The 13,498-nt window shown below is 42.3% G+C and overlaps 1 long non-coding RNA gene across 2 annotated transcripts; it reads left to right on the top strand.

The window, feature by feature from the left end:
* Positions 1-1,466: 1,466 nt before the first annotated feature.
* Positions 1,467-7,243, top strand: LOC135875877 (uncharacterized). 2 transcript variants are annotated; one of them, XR_010561298.1, is made up of 3 exons: positions 1,467-1,590; positions 3,476-3,532; positions 4,374-7,243. It is a non-coding gene; the product is annotated as an uncharacterized LOC135875877 (long non-coding RNA). The 2 variants fall into 2 exon arrangements; XR_010561297.1 differs by having other exon boundaries at positions 4,358-7,243.
* Positions 7,244-13,498: the final 6,255 nt, after the last annotated feature.

Below are 13,498 nucleotides of genomic sequence, written 5' to 3'. Positions count from 1 at the left end.
AGCAAATTCATCTAGGCTTTTGCTAGTTTTTAAAAGAGCAATTCCAAAAACTAAGCACCCAAAATAGCTTGCTTGGGGGTTCAGCTTAAAGATTACAAGCAAACAAAAGCATTTGGGGTTACCACAGAGAAGTCCATAAGCCTTAAAAAATAAACAGAAATAAACGTCATCATGTCTTTCTAAACATTCCTAAATTACTTACATATTTGGGGATTTCAAATCAGTAATTCTAGGTACAATCTGATGATTTCTCAGATCTGGCTTAAAGCTGCTTATAGTGTAGTCATAGCCCTAACTTTGCTTCTTTCCCAATTTTAAAAAGTTCTAGCCTTCCCATTGGCTCTTTTGGTCAGGTGTTCTTTTTTAACGCTTTAAAGGTAAAGGAAGCAGAGAACAGCTACCAAGAGGGATTTTACAGCTAACTGGCTGGCTTGGTGTCCATAAAAGGGAGCTACCCCTCCCCCGCTTTACTTATCACAATACTGTTCAACAGAAGTTTTTTCTTGAAAAAACAGGTCGCTATGTACATGACCTAGTATCTGTATCCAGCCTAAAATAGTAATAGTTTCTGTAGTTGAGGGTATCTCCGTAATAGTTTAGGGTCACCAGAGTGTTTTGCTTTATAGAAGCCGTGCTGTCTCTCCAGGAGCACAGGTTCAGCTTGATGGCCACCTTCTCAAAGCGGAATGAGACGTGTCTGTTCTGGTCTGTCTGTATTTCAGTGGTGATGGTGTCAATGTGGTGTTCACTGACAGGAACATAATGAGCTTTATCGTACGTGATGGTGACAAACTGGTTGTTTCTTCCTCGAATGGGGATGCAGATAAACAGTAGTATGGAAAAGTCCCCCACAAACAGTAGTTCTAAATGTCTGTGTATAGAGACAAGAATTTGAACCCCCCACCCCTGTAATCTTTGCTGAGAAAGTCATTTTTTGACACCACAATTGGGGACCAAACCCAAAATATTAGCTAGCTCCTTTCATGAGCAACATCAGAGAATGTAATTCTATATATTCTTCCTTTGTAATTTGACCTGGTTTCCACTTTCGGTGTGAGTCTTTTTTTGAATTTCAGGTCATTGGCGATCTCCTAGTTAAGCCAGGGTGGTCTCTTACCATACTTCTGTCTTTCCTGTATATTGCGGTATTTGGTCTGTTAAGGAAAGTTTGCTTATGTAACTTCATTTTGGTTTGGGCCCGCCCTTAGCTAGAAGCAAGCACATCGTGTACCAGGAGACAAGGGGGGAGGAAGGGGGACATCTGGACACAAAGAGATAAGGGCAACAGGGAAAAAGCTAACCACATGCCTAAGTAGTTGCAACCCTAGGCAGCACGGGCAAGGGCCTAGCGGGGATAGGTGGCAGATAAGAAAAAGGCTTGTTTATTGGCTAAGGCTTACGATGCACGAGGGCAGCATGCCTTGCTTAAAGGTATATAATCTTTGTGTAACCTCAATTTTGAATCCCCTCCTGACTAGCAGGGGGGGCACCACACTCGAGTGTAATAAACCTGCTATCTCTGTAATACTGTGCAGTTGTGGACTTTGTTCATGTGCCTCAGCCTAGACTCGAACTGCGCGTGACCTATAGGTATACTTCGCAACAGGTCTTGCATCCTTGCTAATGTCAGACCAGTGGTGGTGGTGGTGGTCTGAAATTAACCTCTGGCACTGGATCACACAGAGGAAAACTGTGCGTGACCTATAGGTATAATTCGCAACAGTTCTTGGCGACCCAAATGGGACTCTAGGCTCGCCCCTGTGAGCAACACCACACTCCTCCTGCCGGACAACTCCAGCCGGCACAGGGTGAGTTCACCTTCGAGAACTCCGAGGAGCAGGAGTGTGGGCCGTCGCTCAGGCAATAAGGTGGCACATTTGGTGTCCTTTTGGTAGCCCCATAATGGGCTCTGGGCAGAGTGTGAGTAAGGGGACCCCTTTGGCTGAAATTCTCGAGAATTGGAGAAATATTTCTGGTACCCATGGGTTAGGCAAAAAGAGAGCTGTAATTTTGTGTAAAGTCGAGTGGCCAGCGCTGACTGTTCAGACGCCCTTTGAATGGCCGCCCGACGGAACTTTTGGGCAGGGGAAAATGACCAAAACACCAATGAGCCATGCGTTTTTGCCCAGGTGGCAAGCCTCATGAGGGAGAACTCGGGTAGCCTTATAAGTAAGAATGTTTAAGGGAAGAGACCAGGAAGGGTGGGGGCTAGTTGAGAAGCCCACCCTCCTAGCTAAATTAATAGTGGAACAAGCCGGTGCCCATGGAAGGGACGGTTCAGCAAGAAAAGCAGGATCGGGCCCAAGCGGGCAGGCAATAGATTGAGTATTTGGAAAACAGGTTGGAAACTTTGAGGGCATAGTGGAAGAAAAGGAGTAAGTAATTATAAGCATGGGGATTTCAAATCCCCAGGACAATAATTGGAATGGTAAAATCTGAGTTGATTGGATGTCATTTTGGGAGACAAGCAAGTGATTTAAGAAAAGAGAGTGAGAAGTTAACTCTGTAGTTGCTAGAGGGAATCAAGCAGTGAAACTTGGTAGAAATGTCTGTAAGTAATCCAGGCAAGAGGTTATTTAAGTGGAATTATTAGACTATGAATAAGTTAGTCGAATTTGCTGAAAAACACTCCTGCTGTTTACAATCTGTGTTTTATAAGTTTGAGATGAATTGGTATTGTTTTAAAGTTGCAAAACTGAAAATACTTTTGCCAGACACAGGAAACTAGTGTTGTTTAATATGGTATTTAGCATTTAATCCTTAAGGTGACTTAATGCTTTACAAGATTTAAATGTTTTAACTAAAGACCAAAGGTTGTGGCTGCAGCAGGGTAGTCAAAGCCAGGAGAATAAAAGATTTGAATTTGTTTTTGGGTAACAAAATAGCAGATAAAAGATCTGGTAAAGAGAGAGAAGAACAGTGCCCCTGGCTCTGTGAGGTCGAGCTGTCACTTTGCTGTGGGTGCGTGGAGATTTTGTAAGCACACAAAAAAAAACATACACCTTGTGTAGAAATTGATGTGGCTAGTGTTGTGGAAATTGAATTATGAAGGAAATGTGCATTTTCCCCAGAACATGTGCAGTGTATATTGTAGCAGAGGTAAAAGAAATGCAAACCTACCAATATAGGTTGTGTTGTCTTTTTCAGATTGGTGTGTGTTTAAAAGCAGGAGTTAGAAGTAAAAGGCAATCAAAAGTCTGGGGAAGTTAATTGTGTCCTTTTTAAGTAAGAATCTTTAAGCTGTGGATAGCTTTGAATCCAAAAGCAAGCCAGAAAGCATCTGTATTAATGCAATTATCTAACTAATAAGGTAAAAGCCACTAAAACCTGGGCTGCCTATGAAACAAATACAAGGAAATATGGCTAATTCCTCTGTTTTGCCTGAAATCAACAAAAGTATTTGTATATAAAGGAAATATTTTAAGCAATGACTGAGTGCCCAGAAGGGGTAGACCTCTGTTCTTTTGTCTTTCAGATCATCAGAGAAAAAGGATGCCAGCTAAACAGCATTCAACGTACCATGCATTTACTGGTACAATGGGAATTATTTTTGTGTTCTATGTCCTGTCTTGTGGTGTTTGTCTTGTGGCCAGAATTGTTGTGTTTAATATTTTCATAAGACAGTTTAATTCAAAATTAAATAGAAGGGTTAAATCAAAAAGCAGATACTTGTTTTATTCAACTTGGAATACAAAGTGTTTGGATAAATCAGGAAAATGTGATATACTAAAGTCTAATACATTTGCTTAAGTAAGAAAAAGAAACTTCATTGGCCAGATCTTTTAATTGAAAAATTGTTATTAAAATTTGCATACCAACAGTCTTTGGAAGCAAGGACATGAAAGGTTAACCCACTCCCCATATTGCACATGGGATCCTTCTGGCTACTTCAGATTTCTAGCCAGAGGGCTGGGGAGGGAGGAAAGCTATTGGACACCAGAGGTTGTACCGAGTGGACTCCTCAAAAGTGGGTGTGCTTGTCCTGGCTTGTTGCTCCAAAGCTCTGTATATAAGTTATTTTACTGGAAGGGTGTATATGGCATACATTGAATAATAAGACTAAGGTACTGTATAATGGCAATGTGTATGTGTTCATTGTTGGGAAAAGGTGTATGAGTGAAAAATGGAAGTTTCCTTCCTTAAAAGAAGCCAAGAAGGGGAGAAGGAAAAAGAACAGAACAAGTTAACTAGAAAAAAAATAGCTTCAAGCTCAGTCCAAAGATAAGTTGCTGGCCCCATCCAAGGACACTGCCCACAGCTAAGACTTGGCTGACAGCCAAGAAAAGGGGGGGCCTGAATGTGCCCAAGCAACTATGAGAACTGCAAAACACTGCCAGGCATTAATGAAATGTGTTAGGTTTCTTTTCTCACAGATAAAAGAAGTGCTACCCAAAGACCCTAGCAGCCCTGCCATTCATTGAAACCAGGAGACTGAGTCTACGTAAAGTCCATCAACGAAAGACTGCTTTGGCTCCATGCTAGAAAGGCCCTTTCCAAGTCCTGTTAACCACCAACACCGCTGTGAAGTGCCAAGGACTGCCTACCTGGACCCATGCTTCGCACTGAAAAAAAGGACCCCTCCACCTCGGGAGGACTCTCCGACTGATGATAAGCCTCTTTCTCCTTCTAGCTCTGCTGTGCCTTCTGGACAGCAGGGAAAAAGGACAAGGTGAAGTGCTAGTAACCTCTCCCTTGTCCACTAACAGACCTACTGTGCCTCTGGATTTTTCTAGAAGCAAAACCATTACAGGGTGATGTGCTAGTAACCCCTCCCCTGTACAAATGCTGAACCACAACTGTTTCAGGAAAAGAGAAAAAGGAGGGATATTATATCTCAGTGGAGAGATATAATATCTCTCCACTGAGATATTATAAATAAAATAAAAACTCGCTCCACTGAAACCACAAAGTCCAGGAATTCCTGACTACAAAAGACATTAAAAACTGACCCTGGTAAAGAAACAAAGAATTATACACTGGCAAGAAGAAACGTGTGAACCCATGCTTAGGAATGTGGTATTGATTGGATTTTGGGGTTTATTCTACAGGCTGTGCCCTGTGTTTTGGATAAATCCTTCAGCATATATTGCCCTCCCTAATTGGATTTTAAATGACAAGTACCAAAGGCACCTTGTTGCCACTGCCCCTGCCATCTCCTCCATTACACTATTACCCCTGTAACACATCCAAATACAGACAATGCCATATATTTGATAAAACCAATGGCCAAGGCCTTCACACTTTAGTGATTTATTTAAATATTGTTTGGAAAAATTATTTTAAGTTTCAGAATATCCCATATAAGCAAACAATTGAATGAAAAACAAATGGATCAGTGGAGATAGAAATATATGATATCACTACTAGTGAACCCCAAGAATCTGTAATTGAAATTGATGGGTTCTATAGTGAAGTAGATATGATGGCTGTTCCTGGGAATTTGCACTGTGTTAAATAAGAGAGGCCCTTATTGTTATTTGGTCACCCAATTAGTGAATAATCAAATGAATACCCAAAGAGTTTGTTCTGCCACTGGAAATTTTACCTGCATAGAAATTATTCCAGTGACTAATAATGTGACCTGTACCTTATTGCAATACTCCCCCTCTTATGCCATTAATATCAATGCCTCATGGAAGTACATAAAGGTGTTCAACCAACAGATGTGGTATAGTACTACACCAAAGAGAGATGTATTAGGATATCGATGAACTGTGATTAGCACTACACTAGGGAGTCTGCCCTTAGTTCAATGACCCAAAAGTTGCTGACAGAGATGGTATTGAATATCACTGAGGCTGAAAAGGCATTGCAGTGGAATCTAGCATGTTCAGAAATTCAGGATTTCCTGAATGACCAGCTAATGGCCATTCGGAATGCTCTAGAGCATCAGGCTTGGCCCACTGCCCTTACAGACACATCAGGAGTACCATCTGATCTGTGGCCATGAAGACATACTTGCAGACTTTCTGGGTGAAAGTGCGGACGTTCTCAGTGTTCCTTCCAAGCATATGGACCGGTTAGGGGTGTGTGGGCTCCCACATACCGAACCCTGCCGGGTCCATGGGGAGGATGCATGTGGGATTGGGTAATTCACCGAGACATCTGGGAAATTAGACCTCCTGGTATGCCCAATCGATTTTTAGTCAGTGCTCCTGAGATTACACCTGAAATTACACCTGGGATTAGGGAGTCAATGGACATTTTTGCCGCTAGAACCCCCACAGCTTCAGTGTATCCGTAAACTGAAGCCAGGAAAAGTTGTCACTGTTTATGACTGCGTTTGCTGGAAGGGTAGGGGACAAGGACTACCCTGACAGGACACCTACTTTTTCAAGTTAATGATAACTGTGTGTATGTTAAAACCACCACATTGCAAGATATATATTTTAATCTCATTACTACTGCAGGCAATCATATTATTTCCTGGCCTGCAGAAAGAATTTTGCAAGTAGCCCTTAGGTTCTAAATACCCTTTAATTGGACCACCTTAGTACCTAATCGATTTCAAAATTTGCTTTCAGTGTTACCAGAGGTTCAAAGAAACTCTGAAATACAAGGGCAAATTCACGTTTCAAAATATATATCAAATTGAAAAGTAAGCCTTTCATACAGTTTATAGAGTGTCTATTTTATGTAGTAAGTATAAGGTATTGTGTTTTATGACTAAAACTGTACAACAACCCCATCATATTATTGCTATGGGAATGTTATTGTTTGTATTGTTATTAGTTAGTTTAGGATTATGTTATTGTTTTTGTATTTTTTTTGTATGTTTGCAATGCTGTAGTATGTGCTGTCGGCAACTATTAACCCTCCATTGAGGTTATTCTGCCCCGATATAGCCTACTGACGTACAAAAGAAAAGGAGGGACTGTTAAGGAAAGTTTGCTTATGTAACTTCATTTTGGTTTGGGCCCGCCCTTAGCTAGAAGCAAGCACATCGTATACCAGGAGACAAGGGGGAAAAAGGGGGACATCTGGACACAAAGAGATAAGGGCAACAGGGAAAAAGCTAACCGCATGCCTAAGTAATTGCAACCCTAGGCAGCACGGGCAAGGGCCTAGCGGGGATAGGTGGCAAATAAGAAAAAGGCTTGTTTATTGGCTAAGGCTTACGATGCACGAGGGCAGCATGTCTTGCTTAAAGGTATATAATCTTTGTGTAACCTCAATTTTGAGTCCCCTCCTGACTAGCAGGGGGGCACCACACTCGAGTGTAATAAACCTGCTATCTCTGTAATACTGTACAGTTGTGGACTTTGTTCATGTGCCTGAGCCTAGACTCGAACTGCGTGTGACCTATAGGTATAATTCGCAACAGGTCTTGCATCCTTGCTAATGTCAGACCAGTGGTGGTCTGAAATTAACCTCTGCCAATGGATCACACAGAGAAAATTCATAAATGGGGGCTGTAAACAGAATTCCTCGTCACAGACTTAACTAAGTAGAGGTTGCCTCTTTCCATGATTGTTCTGGTTCCCACTCCCAGGCTGACATTCCATATAGAGGAGCAGCTTTCTTTGGCCACCTTGGTCTAATGGTTAGCACACAGCACTCACAGTCAGAGGATAAGTAAAGGGCACATTAGAAATGTAGATAGATTCCACCTCCCCAACCCTTCCTTTAATGAGGAGACGGTAATCTCTCCCTTCCCCAGAAGTACAGAATTTCTCAACCCTCACACTGAACAGGGCAAATTTGCATTACACGGAAATGGAGGTTGGGGGTAGGACAGGTTGGGCAGTGGGAAATGCTCAAATCCTGTCTGATGAGGCAGGGAGGCCTTTATAGTTGGGGAGGTGGGAGTCAGGGGCTCCTCTCGTCCACGTGTGAAGGGAAGAGTCAGGTGGGTTTTGAGGCTGTAGGTGTGTCAGCTGGAAATCAGGTAACCAATGTCTTGTCTTCACTGCTGAATAGGGTGACCAGATAGCAAGTGTGAAAAATTGGGATGGGGTGGGGGGTAATAGGTGCCTGTATAAGAAAAAGCCCCAAATATCAGGACTGTCCGTATAAAATAGATGGGTCTATGCAATTACAGTCTTCTCCTCAGATCTTTTCCCTGAATCTGTCAGTAGACGTCAGGGGAGAGTTCATTCACACTCTCTTTACAGTAGGTTCACCTCATAAATTAAGCTATTTCTGTGCAATTGTCAACAAGCAGCTGAACAGGCCGTTTGGTTGTTTAGACTTTATAAAATTTCATTTGTATTCATTTTTAGAGATTTTCACTTCAAAAACATACCAATGGAATGTATCATCTTCTACAATATAAAACAAAGGCCTTTTCCCCTTAATTGTATTTATAATAGATAAAATTGTAGGACATATTTGCAATACTCTTTGAGGTCAGATCTCCTTGGTAATAAAACTTCCTCAAACTGCACATCCTGGTTACAGAATCCTCATTAGAGCTTTCAAATGTCTGTATAGTTTCTTAAACTTTTATTGACAACCTTTGCATTTTTTCCCATTCAAAGATTTGTACATGATATTTCCATATGAAGTAAGACCTGGATCTACTGTAGCTCTATTATGGATTTCTTGGCATAAAGTATATAATCTGGAAGAAAAAAAGATAAAGGAGGAAGCTATTTCCCATTTTAACAAAAGTGTGTGGTCAGCTTAGCTAGCAACTGTTCCTCTTAGTCTAACTCTTCTGTGTAAATCAGAAGCAGCCTCTCTAATTTGACGTGTTTTAAAGGTTTAGGTCTAAATGATGCCAAGGATTCTGGCCTATTCATTGATGCGTATGACATTATTATTAGTAGTAAATTCCATGTTTTCATACTAATCATGACATCTGACAAGTGTCTGTTTTACATAAGTTGCACGGTAAATACCTACAGACTGGTCCAAAGCCTGTTGAAGTCACTGGACAATGTCCCTTTCACTGGACTAAATTCTCTGGAGAAATTCAAACACATCATATTTATCGCATGTGCTCAGTATATAATTCGACACCTTCCCCCCTCCCTCTGCCCCCCCCCAAAAAAGGCAAGGCTAGTTCTCGCCAAATCAATGGGGGGAAAGATCTCAGGAGAAGACTGTATTTCAATAGACACATATATTCTGCCTACGTAATCAGCAGACAGCCCTGCTTTGTCAAAGCGATCAATTTTGGCCATGTAACCCCTCTGCCATGTGGTGTAGGCAGCAAGAAATTCCAGGCTCAATATCAAGGGCTTCTTCTTAACAATACAAAAGACAATCAGCTTCAGACCCCACCCACCAATCTAAGAACTGAGTGTCTATAACAAAAGAAAACTTTTCCTAAAGAAGAAAACGCAGCATTGATTTAGGAAGACACTGCAAATTGGATTTGAAAGTACACAACTAATAAGTAAAACACTCACCCTACAGTATCTTGAGCAGCGTCCGTTTAATCAGTTTCCCACCTTGCGGTGTGAAACCCAAGGAACAAATGTCTCTTTAACATGCCAATCCCTTTTTCCTTCCACTGTCCCCTACTCATAGTTTGTTGTCTAAGATCAGCAATGTCCCCAGAGTCCAGATGTGGGTTTGGGTGGGTTTGTCTTCTGCACCTGAGGAGAGAGGATGGTTGAGTGATGCCTCCACCTCTGCTCATAAATGTCTCTGCAATCACCATCACTCCCACCTCTCTCCACAGCATTGTATTCTGAGGTTCTACCACTTAGCCCAAGTCTCTGTTTTCACTGACTGGTAGAAAGCCTCTTTGCGGCTGTCTTTTTTGCACTGCTTTTAACCAATGCTATCTCCTTATCACTTCTAAAATCCAGTTCCCTTAACTGAGCTTATCAGTAAATTCAGATTTAGCAATCACTGAGGAAGAAACAAGACACTCAAAAGAGACTATTCACCTCTGTCTTTAAACACAAGAGAGAGAGTCAAATACCTTCTAGGACTCCATAAACTAGCCCACATGTACAAGAAAGGAGCACCTGTCTCTAATCCCCTCTAGCACTTACTTGGATTTGGCATCACGGCCCACTACTTAGCAAACGATGTTCCAGTCAGGGTAAACCCCTCAGTTAGGGCTCGTTAAGTACAGTCCTGCTTCCCTGTGCACATACACTAAGGATAAAATCATTTCATTACCGTTCCATTCAGCACTAAAGTTAATTTTAACCCCAAATGCCAAAATTGATCAGTTTGGCAATACAGACCTGTGTGCTGAGCCCCTTGGCACAGTCATGTGTTTATGCAAATACAGTCTGCTCCTGAGTATGAAGGGCCTTCTCTCCTCTGTCTGAACGGAGTAGGTAGGATCTGCTGGGGAAAAAGAGAGCAGGGAAAGGCAGGAGGCCTGATCTTAAGAACTAAGATGAAGAATGAACCCTGAGTGATCTACTTATTGGCCTTCTCCAAAGCCACCCTAAGGACTCCCTGAAATTAAACTCTGCCATTGGACTTTAGATATGGAGGATTGTAAAGGGGAACACTCACCCCACCACCACCTCATGCTCAGGGGGCACAGCAGGCTGTTTTCTTTCCAGGTGCTCCCCTTTCCCTGCAATGATCAGTCCCTTCAGTGACTCAGCCCCCCAGCCAGGTCCCACATTCAAGTCCACGCTTTCAGGGTATATGCAAAGACTTCAACAATGGGGCAGCCTTCTGGATTAGGCATGGGACCCCAGGCTTCCCCCTTTGGGTTGGGGTCATCTCGTGCCTGGACCCTACAATCTTTTATCTTATCACAGCCTTAACTAGGCAGAGGCTGTTGTCCTTCATTGATTCTTTTTGTTTTATTGCCACTAAAGTGCAGCAGGCTGTGCTTGTCATGCAGCAGATTCCCCAGAAGAGAGTGCAGTGTGTTTGTCTCCCCAGTATCAGTCTGCACAGAAAGTGTAGGGAAAAATTAGAAAAAAAAAATTAAAAACGGGGAAGAGAGGAAGTAGATAGCAATGCATAGAAATTAGAAGTAATGAAATGCAGAAATATAAGTGAAGCTCAAGAGATCAGGGAAGACTCCATGGTGGCAGGGCCAAGGAGAACAAGGAGGTTTTATACAAGTATTTCAGGAACAAAAGAGATTCTAACACTGGTACAGGCCCATTACTCCATGGAGATGGTAAAATAATAATAATACAGAAAGGGCAGACGTGTTCAATAAATATTGCTGCTCTGTATCTGGAAAGAAGCACAATGTTGTACATATATCACCTGTAAGAGTGTCCTGGACTGAAGACCCATAGAACAGCTGTGACAACCGCTGTCTTGATCACCAAATAGAAGCAGAGACCTCCAGAGTGACCTGCAGGAGTCTCCATAGACTGAGGTATGAAGTCGGCTCCTGGGGGAGAGGGATGTGAGAGACACACATGCTCTGTGGGTCAGCACGAGGGGGCTGTTAGCAAAAGAGCTGGTCAAATTCCCTGTGCTCTTCCCTCCTTCTTTCCTTTTCTCTCCTTTACCCTCCTCTCTGCCTCCTTTCCTTCCCCAAACCCCTGCCCTGCTCTCCTGTCTCCCCCTCTCCTTTCTCTCCCTGAACACTTCTTCTTTCAGTCTTCATCTTAACCCCTTCTCTTTTTCCTTACCTATTCGCTCTCTTCCGTGCCCCATCTTTTCTCTCCTCCCCTACCTTCCCTCCCTCATTCTAACCCCCTTTTCTTGCTGTCCGCATCCCTAATTCCAGAAATCCTCCCAAATTGAAGTTCCACAGCCATAATGTTAGTTAATTAGCAGGTGATTAACTAATAGCCCTATAGGGGACATACACTGTTTATTTGGATAACTAGTATGTCTGGATAAAGGGAATTTGGATTACTGGAATTAGCCTGTAAATTGATTTTAACTCAGGTAGTTTTAAAATCACCACGTTTTCATTTGGATAAATAAAACACATGTATTAGTGCTACTTATCCATTAAAATTGGCAGGAAGGCGCGTTCTGTAGCATTGCTTCACTGGAGCCCTGAGTGGTTTCTGAAGATAGTTAGAAAGATCATTCAGGTAGTTCATTGACTCAAGGGATTAGGACAGTTGTGTTCTTCTCTTTCTGCATCTCACAGGCATCTCCCTAGATAGGACTTTAAAGGAAGAGTTATTAGGGGGATTATCTGACTTTATGATGTTAGTTTAGCAGTTGCCAGACTTGGAGGGGGGCTCTCAGTAGCCAGATGATAACAGCCCAATTTACGGTGTCTCTAAGCCAGATATTTTCGCTTCAGTGACTGATACTTTGACCAAAACAGCCTGTTTTATACACTTTCTGAATGCTTGATTTCTTCTTAGTAAAACCTGTGGGGGTAGGGGGAAGGACAATCAGAAAGTGACCCATGGTTGTGGTGAAGATTGAAATGTCCAACTTCAATTTGAACGTTGGAATTGTTGCAACTTTGTCTCTGGTATATTCCAAACATCTTCAGCCGTCTCAGTTTGCATAGGACACATTAGGCCACAGTGGTTTGTGCAAAACTTCTTGGGACATATAATGAACATTTAGTGGTTTAGCTCTGGTCAGCAACTTACTTCTGCAGGCCACTTTCCATTGTCCTCCCTGTGATGTGTTCCTTGGCCAACTTGATAAGACTCTGTGTCCTTCCCCAGGTGTCAGTTTCTGCCATAGAGAGGTTAATTTTGAAGTCAGGAGAGATTCTTTATTTAAAGTCTTTCAGAATCGTAGAAATGTAGTGCTGAAAGGGACCTCAATCAGAAAATGACCCATGGTTCTAATGAAGATTTGAAATGTCCATTCTCAATTTGAACGTTTGAATTGTAGCAACTTCATCTCTAGGAAATTCCATCATCTTTGTGAAAAACATCTTGTGCCATCCCAGTTTGCATACAACACGTTAGGCCACAGTGGTTTGAGCAAAATGTCTTGGGACATATAACAAACATTTATTTGTTTAGCTCAGGTCAGCAACTTACTTCTGCAGGCCACTTCTCATTGCCCTCCCCGTGTTGTGTTCCTTGGCCATCTTGATATGACTCTGTGTCCCTCCCCATGTGCCAGGGTTTCTTTTCAGCACTTTGATCTGCTGCATAAAGGTCAATTTTGAAGTCAGGAGAAATTCTTTATGTAAAGTCTTTTAGAATTGTAAAAATGTAGGGCTGACAGGGACCTCAAAGGGTGATCAAGTCCAACCCCCTGCACTGAGGCAGGACCAATTAAATCTGGACCATACTTGACAGATGTTCGCCCCACCAGTTCACAAAAACCTATAATGAGGTTCCACAACCTCCCTTGGAAGCCTATTTCAGAGTTTAATTTAGTTAGAAAGTTTTCCTAATATCTAACCTAAATCCCCCTTGCTGAAAATTAAGCCCATTACTTCTTGTCCTGCCTTCAGTGGACCTAGAAAACAGTTGATCACCTTCCTCTTTATCACAGCCCTTTACATATTTGAAGACTATTATTAGGTCCCCCCCCAGTCTTCTTTCCAAAAGACTAAACATGCTCAGGTACCTTCACCTTTCCTCCCAGGTCAGGTTTTCCTGTGGACTCTCTCCAATTTGGCCACATTTTTCTTATGTGTGGTACCCAGAATTGGACACAGCACTCCAGCTGGGGA

This window comes from Emys orbicularis, chromosome 3 (assembly GCF_028017835.1).
Source record: "Emys orbicularis isolate rEmyOrb1 chromosome 3, rEmyOrb1.hap1, whole genome shotgun sequence".
In the NCBI taxonomy this organism is placed as follows: Eukaryota; Metazoa; Chordata; order Testudines; family Emydidae; genus Emys; species Emys orbicularis.
The sequence above is the reverse complement of the archived record's forward strand: the minus strand, read 5'-3'. Positions and strand labels throughout refer to the sequence as shown.